This window comes from Bombus pyrosoma, linkage group LG3, assembly GCF_014825855.1.
Source record: "Bombus pyrosoma isolate SC7728 linkage group LG3, ASM1482585v1, whole genome shotgun sequence".
Classification (NCBI taxonomy): domain Eukaryota; kingdom Metazoa; phylum Arthropoda; class Insecta; order Hymenoptera; family Apidae; genus Bombus; species Bombus pyrosoma.
The window spans coordinates 7,122,776-7,140,855 of record NC_057772.1 but is presented as its reverse complement, the minus strand read 5'-3'; the positions used below and the strand labels follow the sequence as shown (position 1 = coordinate 7,140,855).

Below are 18,080 nucleotides of genomic sequence, written 5' to 3'. Positions count from 1 at the left end.
GTTGAAGTTCCCGATTCAACTACGAACATCATCAATTTCTCGCGTCGTAAAGCTTTCGTGATTTTCAAAAGTTCCAGAAATATTAAATATCTTTGCGCATTAGACGACAGGCTGCGAGCAGCCCCGGCTTTTATACCGACGAAAATTACGATCGATTTTCGATTATTGTACGTTGTAAATTATTATATCAGAATAAGAGGAATAATTAATCGTCTTCCTGTGTCCCGATATCTGGAAACTGATAAAGAATTACCGTCGCGCGTCGGTCAGATTGTCGATGAAAATTATTGTTATAGCAGATATTAAGCCTTATCTCGCAAATTTAATTTGTCCCTGCAACAAATTATAACGCCACGATAAAACATCACTGTGATACTAGAGACACAAATATTTGGACGTGAAAATTTCGCATTTAAAAGCAGGAAAGAACGAGACGTCCGCGTGAACTGTCTTTAGACACGTCGTTCGCAGATAACAGAGCGATAGAGTCATCCTCGGCGAAGGAATATAAAAAATTGGATGACAGCGGAAGGAGCAAGTTACGCCGAGCGGAAGGAAAAGGCCGCGAGACTGTACGCGATTTAGATGCTGCGATGAACGTGGAGGCGATAGATATTGACAAGAGGGTAACAGAGAGATACGCGGAATCTATGAAAACGGAAAGAAAGCGACGTATAACGAAATAATGTAAAATAACGAGAATGAATAAAGAGATGGAAAAAATGTCAGAAGGAGGAGTTCACAGCGAATATTCGAAATAAAGGAAATAAGGGAAATGAGGAAACGAAGAAATAAATGATAAAGAAACGAAAGAAGCAGGCAGGAAAAGAGATAAAAGAACAGTAAATATACGTAATAAGTAAGAAAAAAAAAAAATATAAAAAAATAAAAAAAGCGATACCACGTGCTGCGAGAAGGGAATCGTTAAATAAAAATCCTTAAATAAAGGTGGGAAAAAATGAAGGTAAATAAAAGTTAGAAAACTGCGCGTTAAAGGGACTGATCAAGGATTTGGAGGAAGCGTAGTATCGCAAAATTCAGCCGGAAGGAAGACGCGATTTGAGCCAGGCCTCCGCTCCAATCAATCGACTACACTCGAATGCGATTTCTTGAAAGATATCGAGTGATATCCAATAAAGCAAAGACCTGGTGAGTGCAGCTTTAGATAGTCTATCGATCGCCTCGCAACCACGGTTCAACCCTTAGAGGTACAAAGTTAAAGCGTACAGGGAGTTATAATATCGGACCGCTTCTTTCTTCTTCCTTTCTTTCTTTTTTTCTTCTTTTCTTTTTTTTTTTTTGTTTGTTGTTTCATTTATACGAGCATGTATAGCGTGGAGGTCGCTACCGTTACACACCATGTGTCGCATCCCACACCAGGCATGCAACCCCCTCGTACGTGTACTTTCTACGTCACACCGTCGATGCATTTTTGACGTCACGTGTTGTTTGCAGTATCGAGAACAGCGTGGTTCGAACGATCGTCGCGATGTTGCACGAACGAGAACCGTCGACTATTTTACTTTCGCATCGTCGTTCATCAACTTCCCCAATGAAAAACAACGCGACCCATTTAGGACTCGAGCAAGTTTCTTCGTAATAAGTACTCGATATTAAACGCCAAGTACAACGTAGCGACGTTATCGACTTTCGTAATAAAAATTATCTCTATTTCTTGTTTCAAAGGACACTCGAAAGGACGAAGAAGAAGTTGTCTCGGCGTAGTTTTAATATATAAATAGAGGAGATAGTTTAACGTGCAAGTTTGATGTACCAGAGACCGGGCCGAGTTATACGAAGAAGCAAGCACCGTGTGATTCCTTGTGGAAATAAAAATAGAAAATATGTGGAGTAAAATTTTGGCATTCTCGGCTTGGTCGTCGAGAAAATCGAGTTTGAAAATTTATCGAGCATACCGGAACGCGGGTAATTCCCGACTGCACGAGACTGAATAATCGACAGGGTGGTCATTCTACGTGTGAAAACAAGTCGAAAATGTGGAGTAACGTTTTCCCGTTTAAGGCTTCATTTTCCACAAAATAAAATGTTAACGAGTAAACGAGAAATTTTCAAATGTATTTTTCTCGGAAACAAAGCGTCCAACGAAGAAATTTTATTTTACGTTTTCGACTCATTTTCACACGTGAAACCACCACCTGTCGATTATCTAGTCCTATTTAGTCCGGAGCCCAGCCTCGTTCAAGTATACTTGATAAATTTGCAAATTCGATTTTCTCGCGAACTAAGCCGAGAATGACGAAATGTTCTTTTTAAAATAAAAATTAGATCACGGTAAGTAGAAAATAACATTTTGTCAGTATATATAATTATATATATATATATCGGGGATGGAAGGACACTGGAGCCTCCCCTTTGGAACCGTGGGACAATCCCGTAATATTGTAATCTAGATTCTACTATAGCCGTAATTAAACAATTGTCATTCGATCCGATTGTATTTGTTCGAGATTTTTGATAGTTGGATTGGGTTCGATGTGGCACAACTGGTCGCCGAACGTAGCCGCGGATAGACATTTTGCCTCGAAGGTGTCGATATAATGGGACACACGTTGTATTAATAATCAAACTCCAAGCAGAAACTGCCTAGCAACGGCGATTGCAACTTTATCGATGCTTCGGACCAGTATATAACAAACGAACTCAATCGTAAAGGAAGAAAAATTTCCATCAGTCTATTATTCGTGCGATCGCCTTGGAGAGTTACAACATCGAGCAGTATATACAGAGCGTCTCAGCAAACGTGTTTGTGTGTTAAAGTATTTTACGTTTAATAAAGAGTTATCCTGTTGACCGTGGATTCCTTATCGAACCTAGAATCATTGTCACTAGCGTCTCGAGTATCTAATTATAGTAACAGTTATTTGTCGATATCTGTAACAATCATGTTTGCATTAGTCAATATCTTCTCTATTGCATAACAACAAAGTCTAACCATAACGAAGATTCACCCCTTAATCCCAATCCTAATCATAATGCGAATCCGACATATATATAATTTATTAAATTTTGTTTGCCGGCTACAGAATGAGATTGATCTACATACGTAGATTTCTCATTCGCACTGTCGTTCGACCTCAATACACGGATTAAATATAGATTATTACATGTATAATTATCTTACTGTTGTAAATTTAACATGGGAATAATATTTGGACTTACAGGTCTTCGCATGGAACATCGTTTATAGTCGAATTTGTTATTGGTACTAGTATAGTACACTCTGTAGCATCGACATTGCATTAATTATCGAAGTTTATTATTATTATCTGTTTATAGCAGCGAGGCTTAAAGGATAGTGCGGTGTCTGTTACAAAACACGCACGTTTCATGTCAATCGGTGAAGTAAATTAACACGTGAGAACGACGAATATAATTTCTCTTTAATTGACAGAGCACCGTCGAAATCTTCGACAGATACAAAATCATAACACGTAGATAGGAAAGCGATAAAAGTCAACGATTCGTTTATCGCAATTTCTAATTTTACCAACGTTTCAAACGTTACTCCAGCGTGTATTGCTGGAAATTGTATAGAAATTTGTGCAAGTTCGTAGTTAATAACGTTAGAGAAACGAATAGCGCGTTGATAATTTGTAACTCGTATTAGTTCGTGAAAGTTTGCGTATTACGTGCTCCGGTCGAAAAGTTTATCGACTCGATAGATTAACGTAACATTGCGACAGCGTAGCAAAGAATACGTGTTTAACATTCGATTAATATTACCCTTCGCTTGAAATTAACTTCTTCTTGAAAATTTAATATCGATAGGACAAAGAGGATATCACGCGGATCATCTCGAGATCAGAAATTAAATTACTTGGTAATTCGATGTTAAAATTTCTTAGTATACATAATGTGTTTTAATAATTGAATATAGGCGAGATTAACTTGCCAGATTCTTCGTATTCGGCGATTACCGATAAACTTCGATCGACTTATCGACGAATTAATTCGAGTATATTAAATTTCATGATTGAACGTTTCTAAGAACTTGCGATATTATTCGTCGAATTATAACGAAACAATTAGCTAGCAATTCATTTCTTCTATTATTTTATTACGTATATGTTGGACAAAATTTTAGACGTTTCTCGTACCTACCACGTGGGTAGACATTATTTATTAACCATGGTTTATGATCATTTATAATTTGATAATCATTCGACGTTGAAATTCGATATAATATCCCGGCGAAATTGTTCTTCGACCATCGCAATGAATTTAATAGCAACAAATTTTATATATAAACGTAATAATGAATGCAACGAAAGTAAAGGTATTATATTCACTTTCGTTAAGGTAATCGGTTAACCATTAGAGTAGAATCTAACGATTATCAATATTAAAGAGCATCGCTTGTTTACCTCTTACAGCTTCGCCGCCTTCCGCATATTTTATATTTTCGTTCAACGTTTTAATTTTAGCACGCGAACAACTTTCATAAATCGTCACAGCTAATCCGTTACGATGTAATCAGAAATGATAATTAAAAAATGAGCAGGTTAATTAGCCTAGTTCCATAAAGGACCAAATTAAAAATCCAATCAACAACGTACTTGAGCCGAGCTTAAATTCAATGCATGTGTTAAATTAACGTTTCAACTTATTAATAATTCAACGATATTCTCCGCTGCATTGGTCCTTTTTTTTTCTTTTTCTTTTTTCTTTTTTTTTTAATTCAAAACGAAATACAATACCCTGCTTTTTTATTTATTGCCGTTACACGCTGTCGCTATTATCAATTGTTTGGAAAAACTAGAAATAACAGGGAATTAAATTTCTATATATCCGTCGCTCGTTACATTACATCGACGTTTTATAGATATTTATAACGACGGTCTCTGACATTTACGTTGTCGATCGATGTAAGATAAATGAATTTCAGGAGCGAAGAGAATTGACATTTGATCATTTCAATTGCAATTACGCGTAATCACAAACCATTTCGATGAAGGGAAATTTAATCTTACAAATACGAAATAACCCGATCAGATCGTCAAAATATTTTTAATCCTTGAGTAAATAGATACAATAGAGGCTATTCGATTTTGAAACTAAAATCTTGAATTTTCATCTCAGTTATCACGGCGTAACGGAGAACTTTAGAACGTTTAACGTTCAAGTGCGTCCGAGTATAAAAGGAGAAACTTGACGAGTAAACGCACGTTAGGTTGATTTTTATGAAACAGGGATAACAATGAATGAAATTACCTCACAAACTTTCTCACTCAGCGTTTCGTCTATCCTTGGTTCGTACGAATACCGGAAAATGCTATTTTATCATATCTACCTGTATAGTAATCCTGGTTAATTATTTTCTAATGTTACCAGAAACCAGCAGGTGTTGCAACGTTCATTAACGAGCATGTAGCCATGAGATGTAAATTATACCATTTAATAAACAATTTCATTTGCTGTGGAAATTGAAGTTAGGACGTTTTAACGCTTTTTATTCCTCTTTTTTGCTGGTTATGTTTAACCATAACGCACTGGCAATGGTAGTAATGTTTTTGAACTTTCTTCTGTTCATATTATGTTACACATAAATATACGTGAAATACGATAAACATATAATAATAATAATAATAATAATAATAATAATAATAATAATCGCTTATAGGTTTCCACTTACAGCGATGTTATCTCGATGGGTACAGAGATTTTTCTGATTTTATCCTTAATCGGTAAGCTGTTGCGACCTGTTCGAAACGACGAGTATACTCGTCAAACGCAAAGTGACTGTTACAATACAGAATTAAGTTGTAACGAAACGACCGTTTCATCTTTTAATGCTATTACCAACAGGGCTCGTCGTAAGGCAAAATATTGCCATTTCTTCGTGACGATTATACTCGTCGAAAACGGCTAACTGGTCAAGTCTATCCGTCTAACGTTCTTATCATTTTCCACAGTTGCTCGCTGTCTTCCTACGAAATTTTCTGTTTTCCTCTTATAAAATTTCTACGCAGACGAGTTCCATTGTCGCAAATTTAGCTCCTCGAGCAATCGAATTATTTATGGGGTGGTCCAACAACCATAATAGATAGGGTAGCGCAATGAAAATAATATAATACATAGATACAACGTATAAATTAATTATATCACGTATCATGGAATGATACATCATCGATAATGTCATTATCAAAGCGTCGATCTGAATAGTTTCGTTTAAGTTTGGTAGCTAATCGCTAGTAAACTGCATCGCAATAAATTGTCCTGGCTGATAGGAAGCAATTATACAAATTGAACGCGTGAATCGTCTGAAGAAAGCATTATCTCTTGGAAATTTCATTAGAAGGTAAACACTGCGTGGGTGGAACCCTATCTGTAAATTTGCAGTTATTTCTTATTGGATGATCTTCTCATTAATTTTACAGGGGGTGCTAACAAGCGGGCTGACGAGCGAGGGTAACATTCCCTCTTGAACGCTTCTGCGAATTCTCCGTTGCCTTTGCCAGCTTTCCGACCGATTATACAAAGTCTATCAGGCGAGAATTTATCAATAGACCGCAGATGGTCGTATAAATTAATATCTTTGTAAATACTATTGGCGTAACGGAGCTTAAACAAAATACTTTGCCTCTGATATTTCACATATTTTCGCCGTGTTACGCACAAATTTTCTAACAAATGTATAAATATTAGCTTGAAAACCACAAATACGATAAGTTCATGTTCGTCCATTCGCGTTGTTTGTTGACTAGAAAGAAATATTTTGGTAAATAAGAAATAATCGATAAATAATAATTATATAAATAAATCTGGAATATTTTTCAAAGGAACAGTAATATCGGATCAACTCTTCTGTTGGTCCAACTTAATAAACTTGATGGCGAAAGATAAAATTCTCGATCGTTGATCAAAGCAAACTCGAAGATGCAAAGACACCTCTCTACACGCTGGAAGCATAAAAATTCACAAGATAAAGTAAAAGATCGAAATCGTAAATTTGAAGGGATAGAGTCGCTGTTCCGATGTAAGCGAGATTTCACTCTCACCTACGAATGGTCACGAATGTCTCAAAGTGTACAGAAGACAGCAGGGAGAAACGGTATAGTATCGATAAAACTTTTGTTATTAAAAAAAAAAATTACCACGTTCGAAGTTTTTATTTGGGGACTTTGAAACGCCCCCTGCATTACTTTAACGCCCTCCTATATCTTCTTCTTTTTATACCTCGAAAGCAGTTTTACAAGCTTCCTGCCCTTTTCATTATTTTAGACACAATAAGAAGGTATTTTTAAGATAAAAAAGACAGTACGTTTATCATCGATGTCAGTCCGCTTAGATTCTACGGTAAATTCATACAGAATATCTTGACCAGTTAGTCGTCTTTGACGAGTATACTCGTCACGAAGAAATGACGACATCTTGCGTTATGACGAGTATACTCGTCACGAAAAAACTGGCGGTATCTTGCGTTATGACGAGTATACTCGTCACAAGAAATGACGATATCTTGAGTTACGACGAGTATACTCGTCATGCGTAAAAATATAGTTAAAATTTGCTGTTTCAATTGCGATAAATTTCAGCAATAAAATTGAAAAATAGAAAAAGTCGTTTCGTTACGACTTAACACTAGAACTACCGATAGTTAACACGAAACTATTTCTACCAAAACCAGTGAAAATGACTGGTTCTTAAAAAATACCTAATAATAGAATATTTTTATATTTATTGATTTATTACTTTCTTACAGAAGCAATTCCACGTTATGTGGTACATTTTTGGGATTATTAATCCATCCGGGACCTAAACAAGGGTTGACACATTTATAAAATCGTAGAACCAGTCATTTTGACTGGTGTGGTATTTCTAGTGTTAGCGTCTAGCGATCGATCCGAAATTTTCCTGATAAATGTTATCATTATATCGAACGATACGCAGCAAAAATTTTAAGAACGCGTGGGAAGTTGTACAAAACGAGCAACTGCTTAATTGGGATTCGATGAACAGATTGTGGGACCCTTTTTACACTTTGACAAGTATCGGTCATTTTAACTGGTATTGGTATAAGTAGCCTTGATACGAAATTATTTTGGGTTTGAATACGTAAAAAAACAAAATAAAATTCATCCTTTTAGTTATCGCTGCGAAAGTCATTACATCATTGCGGAAAAAATATAACATGAAGTAGGAATTTTAAAATAAAATTGTAAAGCCAATCGATTTGACTGATGTGATAGTTTTAATGTTAATTCCATACTACAACAGTTACACGTAACCTATGTTCGACGAGTATACTCGTCATCGCTTACTTCTCGCGACGCATTCTAGGAACACGTTTCTCAAATAGGTGGCAACAGTCGACTGGTCAAGTGGATTATTAGCTACTTCGTCAAGAAAGTTTCCAATTTTATGAAGGAAACGTAAAATGTAGAAATTGGTAATTTTAGACACGAGAAAAATGTAAAAATTGTATAGCTCGTCCAGTCGCTATCTCCCTTTCAGAACATTTTAGAAATCATCCACAGGATCATATTGGCCATTAATTCTCAATCTTTTCGTCCCCTTCGTGTCTCTTATGCCAGATTGAAGGGAATGTCGACGATAATTTACCTTCCACCCTTGGTGAATAACTTTCAGATAGAAATGGCGGAACCTTCAAGATATATCGAGTGATATTTATTAAGCCGTCCCATTAGGGTGAACGAGAACGGAATGTAGCATTAACTTGGTACATAAAATCCCACCCCACTTTGCCTCCAGTATATCGCTTGTACGGTTCTGCAACTACGTAACATTTGTCCTTAATGCGACACAAGTATGAGAAGAGCTCCGGTATGTTGCAGCCTAAGTATCGTGAATTACGAGCGCAATAAAAATGTTAATGCTACAGCGAGGAAAAGAACGTTCCGATTTGTTTAATTCTTTTAATTCGAATCGTGAAAAAACGACATGACCATTCAAAATGATAGTAATCCGTAGTATGAAGAAAGTAAATTATAAGTTAATTCGAATTTTTCAAGATATTTGTTCAGATGTCGAATCGAAGAGACGAAAGGTGAATGGAAAGTTGAGAGATTTCGAAGTAAATTATTTTTTGTAACCTTCTGTACGTAATTCTCGTTGCTCTAAGCCCAGATAAAGAAAGCTTGAAAAATAAACATCCTTCTAGCTTGTTCGTCGCAAAAGCTCAAGTCGTTTGGTCTGACCTTACAAAGAAGTTGTTCAGTTGCGAAGGATGTTGCGATAGTTTTGCTGTTCACTGTACATGACCATTCTATGGCAAATCGATCATTTTTTCGCGTCGATGTCAGGGATTCCTTTTTTCCCAACTAGCCAACTCGAGAAAGCGAAAAAACTTTCGACAGATCTAACGCACGAAGATGGAAGAGATCGATTTACGTAACTGGAAAGGCGCGTACCTATCTTTGAATAAATAAAAAAGTTACATATTATTCAAACGAAAAAGGTCGTTCCAACGAAGATCCATTGTCCCTATCGCGCTCTCTTTTCTATCATCTTTACACGTTCGTCAGTGTCATGGTCATATAGCACTTTTAACGGTGTTTCGGCCATGTAACAAGCTATCCTAACCACATCGAACTACCACGGAAAATGCAGTCGAACAAGCGGACTAACGCCAATGATTCATGGACTCGTGGCAAACGAAAATTAATCGCTGCGAGTCTTTTTCGTGTCGTTGGTACGTACTATGTATGTATGTATGTATGTACGTGCATTTATATATGTAGCTTGCTCCGGACATACAGACTAACAGATAATAACCGAAGAGAAATATCCAGGCTGTGTCACGCGACAAAACCCACTAGCATGATTTAGGATACCACCAGTGATAAAGGATATGCATCTATTATTTACAGTGATAAAAATTCTATTACTTTATTCTCACGGTACTGTAACTAGACTGGGAATATTTATTGCGCGTTCATATTTCCAGGAAAATAATTAAGAGAATTACGCTTGAACAGGAGGTTGTCGTTATTTATTAAATATCATATTAGATCGTGGCGAAAGTTTCTTTCGTTCTATAAGGAGATCATAGACGCACGACATTTCTCTGTTTTCTATTATTTTATCGAATTACGTACGATCCATTTTGTCCTGTTAAGACGAAGATCACGTTGTTTCACTGAATTTTCGTATTTGTATGAAGAAGCGTTGTGGTAAAAGACACGTTTGTAAAAGAAAGACGGTTTCGGGACAACTTGCTGTTGTTACAAGCAACAGGTACTCTACTTTGGATATTTTGTACCTTTTTCGACATTCGATACGTTTTTACACGTTATGAGCACGTTGTATGCATTTCCGCATGATTTCAGATTTCTCTCGAACGTATAAAAAGACCACGATATGCACATTCCAACGAAGGCAACCAAAAACGCGCTTCACTAACCAGGCGAGACGTCAACGCGCAAATTCAACAAATTGTGGAACTTTGAGATTGCACGCAGAGCAATTTTTATTTTCTGTCACAATTCACCCCTGAAAATGTTCCGCTATAGCTGTAACATCGGCAGATACTTTTATCGAACGATCCCTCGTCCGAAAAGTTTCTTTCCATGTACTTGCGGGTCGAGAGGTACAACGGAAAATCGGAAAGTAGGCCGATTCTAAGAGGTGAATTTCATCCCCTTAGAGCGACTTTGGACAGCAAAAGAATGTCCTGTACGCGTCTCGAAAGTTTCATAATCTTTCGAAACTTGCCTTGTAAGTAGAAAATTTGTTTATCTATTTTAAATATTTTATACGCTTCTGCATTATTACGTACATTCTGTGTACTGGTTTTCGAATTTCTCATAAACGCAGAGAACACGTACGTGGCAACTGCTCTATGCATCTTGTTTTTTAAAAATGAACGATGATCGCGAGAACTTGTAACGTTGAAAAACGAGCCGCTGACTCTCGTCGTTGACCTTTCAGATCATCCTCCCCCCTTTTATTTAATTACAGCTAAGTGGAAAACATCGGCAGCGAGCACAACGTCGTCGATATCCCGCACAATACGCCATGTTACGATATCACGGTGAACTTCATTTGTCAGCATCGACTTCTCGTTGTCTTCTGCTTGCGATCCGATCTTTACGATTCTTGCGAGTACACCTTTCAACGGCGCTTTAAACTCGTCGTCGTTTTCCAGGACAACGCACACCGCGCCCGATATTTCGCTTTCTCTTGCTGGCGGATAAATGCCCGTAAAAGCTCCGGATCGATAAGGGACACGGTATGTTAAATTCTCTTTCTTCGAAACAGTTGCGAGTCTGATGCAGCTTTCGATTTCTCTGAGAAGCGATTCACGAGATAATCGTTTCCCTTTACGACGATTCTGTGAAAAGCTTCGCACGCTTTTTCCGTTACACACGACACATCGTCACCGTTTCTATCGAATAATCCAAGCCGTTCGACAAGATCAATTCCGTAAAATTCCTGTCTCTCGCTGCTCCTCGCGTAGAAGATTTATTAAGTTGAAATTTCACAGATCGTAACTGGCAAGCTACTCGCAAGTTACTCGCAAGTCCTTTCGTAACTTGTATCTCGTTCGTGCATCGTGTTTCTGCATATTCTGCCCAATAAATTCTAATTAAGCTGCGGATCCATATTTTGGAGAGTGTAAAAAGGTTTCTACCCGGTTGAAAATTGTCTTGCCAACTAATTGCTGTAGAAAACGCTACTTTGTATATTTTACATATTTTATATATTTCTTCGTATTGCATTTCCAATCTCCTATGAAGGTAGAAAAATGTGCAATAGCAATATAATTGATCGCGTGGTATTAAAATCTTTCCGTTCAATTACAAGGTGATCACAAAGCGGAAAGGTCGCGCGCTTCTTCTCCTCTGCGATCTTCCCAGACGTTAAGAAAATCGAAATTGTAGGATTTTAAAAAAGAACGTAAGACTCTGACGTTATTGAGAAAAATATTTTGACGCGAAACGATATCGCGATAAAGCTTGCTTAAGCTCGGTATTATTTCGAACGTAGAATAAACTTCTGCCCTTTTTTAACTCGTCGAAGCTGCCTTAAGTTGTTTTAGCTGTCATCTCGCGCTACTTTCACGATCATTAAAAATTTCTCTCAGAAATTCCAACGAGAAGCAAAGTTAAATAAATCGACGTGCATAGTAATTGCGCTTTGTTATCACGACAAGAGCCGCGTTAGTTCAGCTTTTTTATTCGCCGCGAAAACGTTCATTTTTCAGTTTCGTTTGGATAGAAAATGGAAAAAAGAAAGGGGAATAATTCGACTGTCTTACTCGGCAACTTTGCTTTCTTAATTAACAGCGAGTGAACGACTTGTACGAAAATCTCCACACTAGTCGGCAGCAGCTAATCGCGGCAAATGGCGTGCAACGATGTGCAACTTGTCCTACAGCTGCGAAAAAAGCTATTCAGCTCGTTCGAGCAGATTCAGCAATTTTAACGGTATAAAACATGTCCAACGTTTCGTGAAAAATTTTATCTGCGCTCTGTTTTCCTTCTATCGTTTTATTTTCCTGACTTGGAGATCACTTCCAGGCTGAGCAAAGGGAATATTTTAATACGAGATCAAAAAGGGGAACAGCCTATCAGATCGAACGATGAAAGGTTTTTTAAAATAGATGCCAAATCCGCCAACTTTTGCGTCTCGCTAAGAACATAACTTTTGTTTTTTACGTGGAGGAAATCCTCACGGACGCCAGGCCGTTCCTGAGGAAAGCGGCGTGGTAGTGTCGGACTCCAACCGGTTAAAACCTCCACGAACTAAGAACATAACTAATCAACCTACAATCGCGTGATAACTACATGGCGGACGTTCACGCGTCAATTCGTTCGTACCTTTATCGAAGCGATGAAAAATATTTTTCAATAAAATTTCGGATCGATGGAATTACGAATTTTCATAAAAATATGTGAGCCGAATTAAAATTTGTTTCGTCCACTATCGATATTGCCACATCTACAACGTGTTTTTCGCTTTTCACGTTTCGCGTATTTTTTTCATGCTACGCGAATTTCCATAAATATATAAACATCCGCAGTCTAGTTGAAACCCTGAAACCTTCAAACCGATGTATTTCGTTCGAAAATCAAACGAAACGACGTTTTTCGATAATTCGAGAAATTGGTTAACAACGAATTCGATTTCATTTGGTTTCATTGGACGCGTTCGCTTTAATTTCATTGAACGTTTTGCTTCGGTCTGCCCTGTCTTAAACATTTCCTCGGAAAATGAACTTCTTAACGGACTTGATGAACGGTGTGGACTTAACGAAGGTAATTTTTTATACTCGCGGAATGATCTTTTTCAGAGAATCTTAACGATGGTCGACTCTGATAGAAGGAGCAACGCATTTCTTTTAAACGTTTTCGTTTAAATCATTACGAGATATTCGAATGAGTTTTAATCGACCATAAGCGCATCGTAATTGAATTATTAATTATTTATTAGAACAAACGATAATTATTAATATATATATATATATATATATATTTCTCGATGATACGTTTCTACGCGATATATTTCTTTTCGTGAAAATTATCTCCTGAATTTTCTACCGTTTTGTACACCATGGTAAATATCTTGGTGAAATAGCTTCCACGATAAAAGTCCCTCGTACCTGCACGATAATAAAACTGTTTTTATTAAATCTCTTTCATTGTTTTCGAACAGCAAATCTATTCTCTGTTACTTCTTATACGACGGGAAATACGTTATACGATAGTGCGTTACCGTATAAAGGTTAAACTGTGCACCGTAAAAGGTCAGGCTACAATTGTCGAGAAAGTTGCTTTGAAAATAATGGAAAACGTCAAAATAAAATCCGCATTTCTATCGGTTTAATATCTTCGCATGGAATACGAATTTTATTAATTCGAAAACAATCGGCGTTATTTTCAGCAAGTTATTCGGTAAAAAATTCAGACGATATTTCACAAACTGGTTGCTCAACGGATATTCCTTTCTCCGTGGTTGCACAGAATACACATTATTTTTTCCATTTTGTTTTCTTATCGAACCTCTGAATTCGTATCACAGTTGTGCGTAAATACGTACGACGTAAAATTGCGTTAGACGCTTAATTTGCAATTCTTTCGAAGAATGAAAACACGCGAATAATCTCTGCGGTAAATTAATAAATTTACTTGAAGGACACTTGCGCGAAAAAAACGCTGTAAATGGCAAAATTGAATAATTTTGATGTTTCACCGGAGAACGTTCTTCGTACCGATGAAAATACCGTATTATGAAATTTAACTGCGATTTTCCTTACCGAATAAGCTATCGCTAACACTGGAAGATTGTGTCGCAACGTCTTTTCTGTGGAAAAAAAATATAAACATTGGTCAATCGTTTCTTAGCTTTCGTCTATGCCATCGATCTCAACGAATGGAATTTCCTTCGCAAGTAACAGCCGACACACATACGCCCCTCTATCCATACGCTTTCCTCATTCGCGAATCTGGAATATATCAAGGCTGGACTACATCAAGTTTTCTCCTCCTGGCGAAAAACTTGCTTCTTGGCACTCGACGTGATTTCTACGAGAACTCTTCGATTAGCTTCGTACGTTGCGAGCTGCAGAGGCTACGCCGCCGAACTATACATCGCTTGATATCTCGAATCACTTTGAATCGCAAACAACTGCAACACGAGCCAGAGAAGCGTTAAGATCGTAATGGATTGCCCTACACCAACCCCCGGACCGAGTGCCAAAACGCACTCGACGCGCGCTCTTCTTACTCGACTCAAACCGAGGAGGAAAAAAAAAGAAAAAGAAATAAAGGCACCTGGTCCTCGTTGATCGATAGAATCGTCCTGTTTTGTGTCTGTTGGGATAAACGAAGTGGCACAAGGTACGTTCCATCACGTTGCGAAACTCGTTCGCGCATCGAAGGTAAATGAAGATACGTTTGAAGGAATGAATCCAATTAACTGCGCGAATTGGATGTGAATTCGAACAAAGCCAATAGGAAGCTGCGTCGATTCTCGAATTCTTCCAATAATTGGACAATAATGCCGGCCGCGGGTCAAAGATTGCCGCGCCGGGTTGAACGATAATCGATACTCGGCAGTTTTATCAACGAACAATACGCGAACTGTCGTTTCGCGACGGACGCTATCGATAGAGCTGACGATCGATGACGCCACTCGAGAATCGTGCAAGGGACAGCAGTTATTTCTTTGCTATTATTCGGATTAAAGGTTTCCATGCACTTCATCACATTCGAATCGTTAAGTTTCACCGCTGTCGACGTACTTGCGTCCCCTGCTCCCATTGCCACGCGCTCGAGCGTCGCATCCAATTTTTGTTGTTCGCTGTTATTCAAAGTCACGTCAACCGCAAAGGCTTTCGGCTGCTACTTCGCGTTAATTCCATTCGAGGATCAAAAAGCGGAATAACCGCGTACCAATGGCGACATTAACGCGAACCAGGCGAGTTATTGTTCTCTCGAGTTTGCCAGCAACCTATTGTTTTATATTCGCTTCTCATCATCCTCGCTCTCCTGGGTAGCACAGAATTTCGGTTACGTTTCTCCTTGGTTTACGTCTATCGTCTACTCTTTCAACCAACGACCTTCGCGTCTCTTAACTTAACATCTATGCTCGAAGCTTGAAACTTGAACTTCACCTTCGAACGTACCTCTAACTACTTGTACACTCGCTACGCCCAAACTTTGACAACGTACAAGATGCGAAACTCAGTGTGAGAATATGCAAGAGATGTATCAGCACGACAGACCACGAACAGGCCAGGGAAGTCTATTACGAAACTTCAAGACACAAAGGGAAGTTGTGTAATTAAAAAAAAATAGTTCGACGTATCTCTGCGAAGTAGCTCAATTTCCTTAACGCTTTGACTGCCGAAATCACACGTTTCGCTCAGAACGCCACGGGAGTATTTTTATTATTCCAAGCATATAATGGCAAAATAATAATAAAATGACGATGTAAGGCAACATTCTTTCCCAATGCACCGTTTATCTTATTGGCGGTCACGGATGGCCACCGTGGGGCGCCTTGGTAACAGTTGATAGCGACATATTATAACGAGGCTGCGTTTATTTCAACAAACCATTAGCATTCGTCATTTCGTCGTAAGCAAAACGTCCAGAATTGTTGAAACGTGTAGAAGATATTAGTAAACGGTATTTGCTCATTCTACATATAACAGTAAGGTATGTGCACACTTCTAACTTCAATTATATGATTACAAAGCAGCATTTACGATCATCTTCTGAGCTGTGTGTATGATAATATTCGTAGATTATCCCTCAGAGCCATGGATGCAAACACTGTGCACCGTTAGATGCGAGATTTGTTTTCATTTTTTTTTTTTATTGATGTTCTAATAAAAATGTTGAATCGTTCAATGGGGCACCTTTTATTTCAAAGTATCTTCTATTTATCGGTTATATTCAAAATGCTAACTGTCAATATTCATACAATTTTTCCAATTGTAAGAAATTCAAAAGCTCCGGTCACCAATGACCACCGTGGCGTCACAGGAGGAACCATGACCGGTCGTATACAACCAACGTGTGGCAGTCAAAGCGTCAACCTTACACGATCCTAAGAATCTAGAGTCTAGGTGCGAGAGTAATAAATAGCAAGAAGAAAGATACCGAGTAAACAGTCGCAAAGTGAATCCCATAGAATTGGGTAATGTAAATTGATCGAAAAAATGAGGAATGTCAATGTTACGCGTCAACGCAACTATCCTGTTAACGGGTTCAACAACGCGCATGGTCATGGCTCATTAGCGCGTATATCGTCAGGCACGCGGCTGGGCTGTGGTACTGCGAGGCGCAAGGACCTCTGTTTTCGTGTTACCTAAGGGTAGTTACAGTACAAACGGGTCGATTGAGCGGTCGACTGGCGAGAAATTTGAGTAAGTCTCTCCCTGCGGAAACGCGTGTTCGGTCGACTAGTCTGGGTCAAGGGTCGAGTGACGGATAAAATTTTCGCGTGCGAACGCAAAAATTTAATCGCGTAGATTGGTAAAACCTCGGTTCGGTAATAAATAAAGTTCGCTTAAAAATAAAGAGTGCGCAATGACGTCCGATCAGCGGCTTCTTCTTTGCGACTTGTAGCGAGTTAGACAATGAGTTTCTCCACTGTATCTCGTTTATCTCACGAATCTAACCCGCGTATCTCGCGAATTAGAGGCGTAGTTTAAAGTTTCGATATCCAGTCAACCACTCGTTACCATCAGCGACGTGTTTTTAACATTTTAGATCTTGTTTACCAGGCTCGTTTGTTCGTGAGACTCTGTTGTCCTGTTCGTTTCGTTCGCGCAGTATCGCCCGACGGAACGGAAATTGCAAGCTGCAAGCTGCTCTCGACTTTATTTGCAAATTTATTCGAGCGAACATATTTCTAATTACGATTAACATCGCCAAGCAACAGCAACGCAATCGAACGTCACACGAATCTCGATTACGCTTGACACGTGCGATTTATGGCGAGAAAGAGGCGAAACCGTGTCGGCGGATTTGGCACGACTTGCAAATCGCGGGTGTTACACGGTCAAGTGAATAAATATTCGCGTGTTTCTTCCGTTGGTCGATGGAAAAATTTGATCTGCTCTGTAACTGATACGTTTTACGACACGACGAACGATTTATAGCAAATTCTTAAATTCTTATGATATACTTTGCCAAGAGTTTATAGCGTTGAGCTTATAGGAGCTTGATTGCCGGTCGAATATCCTGTCAAAGTATTTGATATTTCGAATTCACGTCTATATCGATAAAATCAGCAACGCAGTAAAATGACACAGCACTTGACCTACGCGTTATTTTATATATTTTCATTAATCGCGTCACATCGTTTTAGAAAACTATCGCGAGGAACTACTAGAATTATTTGCTGTTTATTTTTCTCATTTATTTGCTTTTTCTCTAATTTTAAACACCGCGATCAAGTTGAAGTAGAGTTAAATTGAAACATATCGATAAGCAATGAAATTACAGGGCACGTGTTAAAAAATAGGCGAAATCGATTTTCATGATCCTGATGGCGCGAAGCGTCAAGCGTAATACTAGCAATGTCAATACTAATATCGACACCGGCAGTAAATTGATCTTGGTGGTTTAACGCACGGACAATCA

General features: G+C 38.3%; 1 protein-coding gene across 3 annotated transcripts in view; it reads right to left on the bottom strand.

The window, feature by feature from the left end:
- The window catches only part of LOC122565959, a 69,257-nt gene that overhangs the window by 26,961 nt on the left and 24,216 nt on the right, over window positions 1-18,080 (bottom strand). The gene's annotated exons all lie outside the window — the stretch shown is intronic.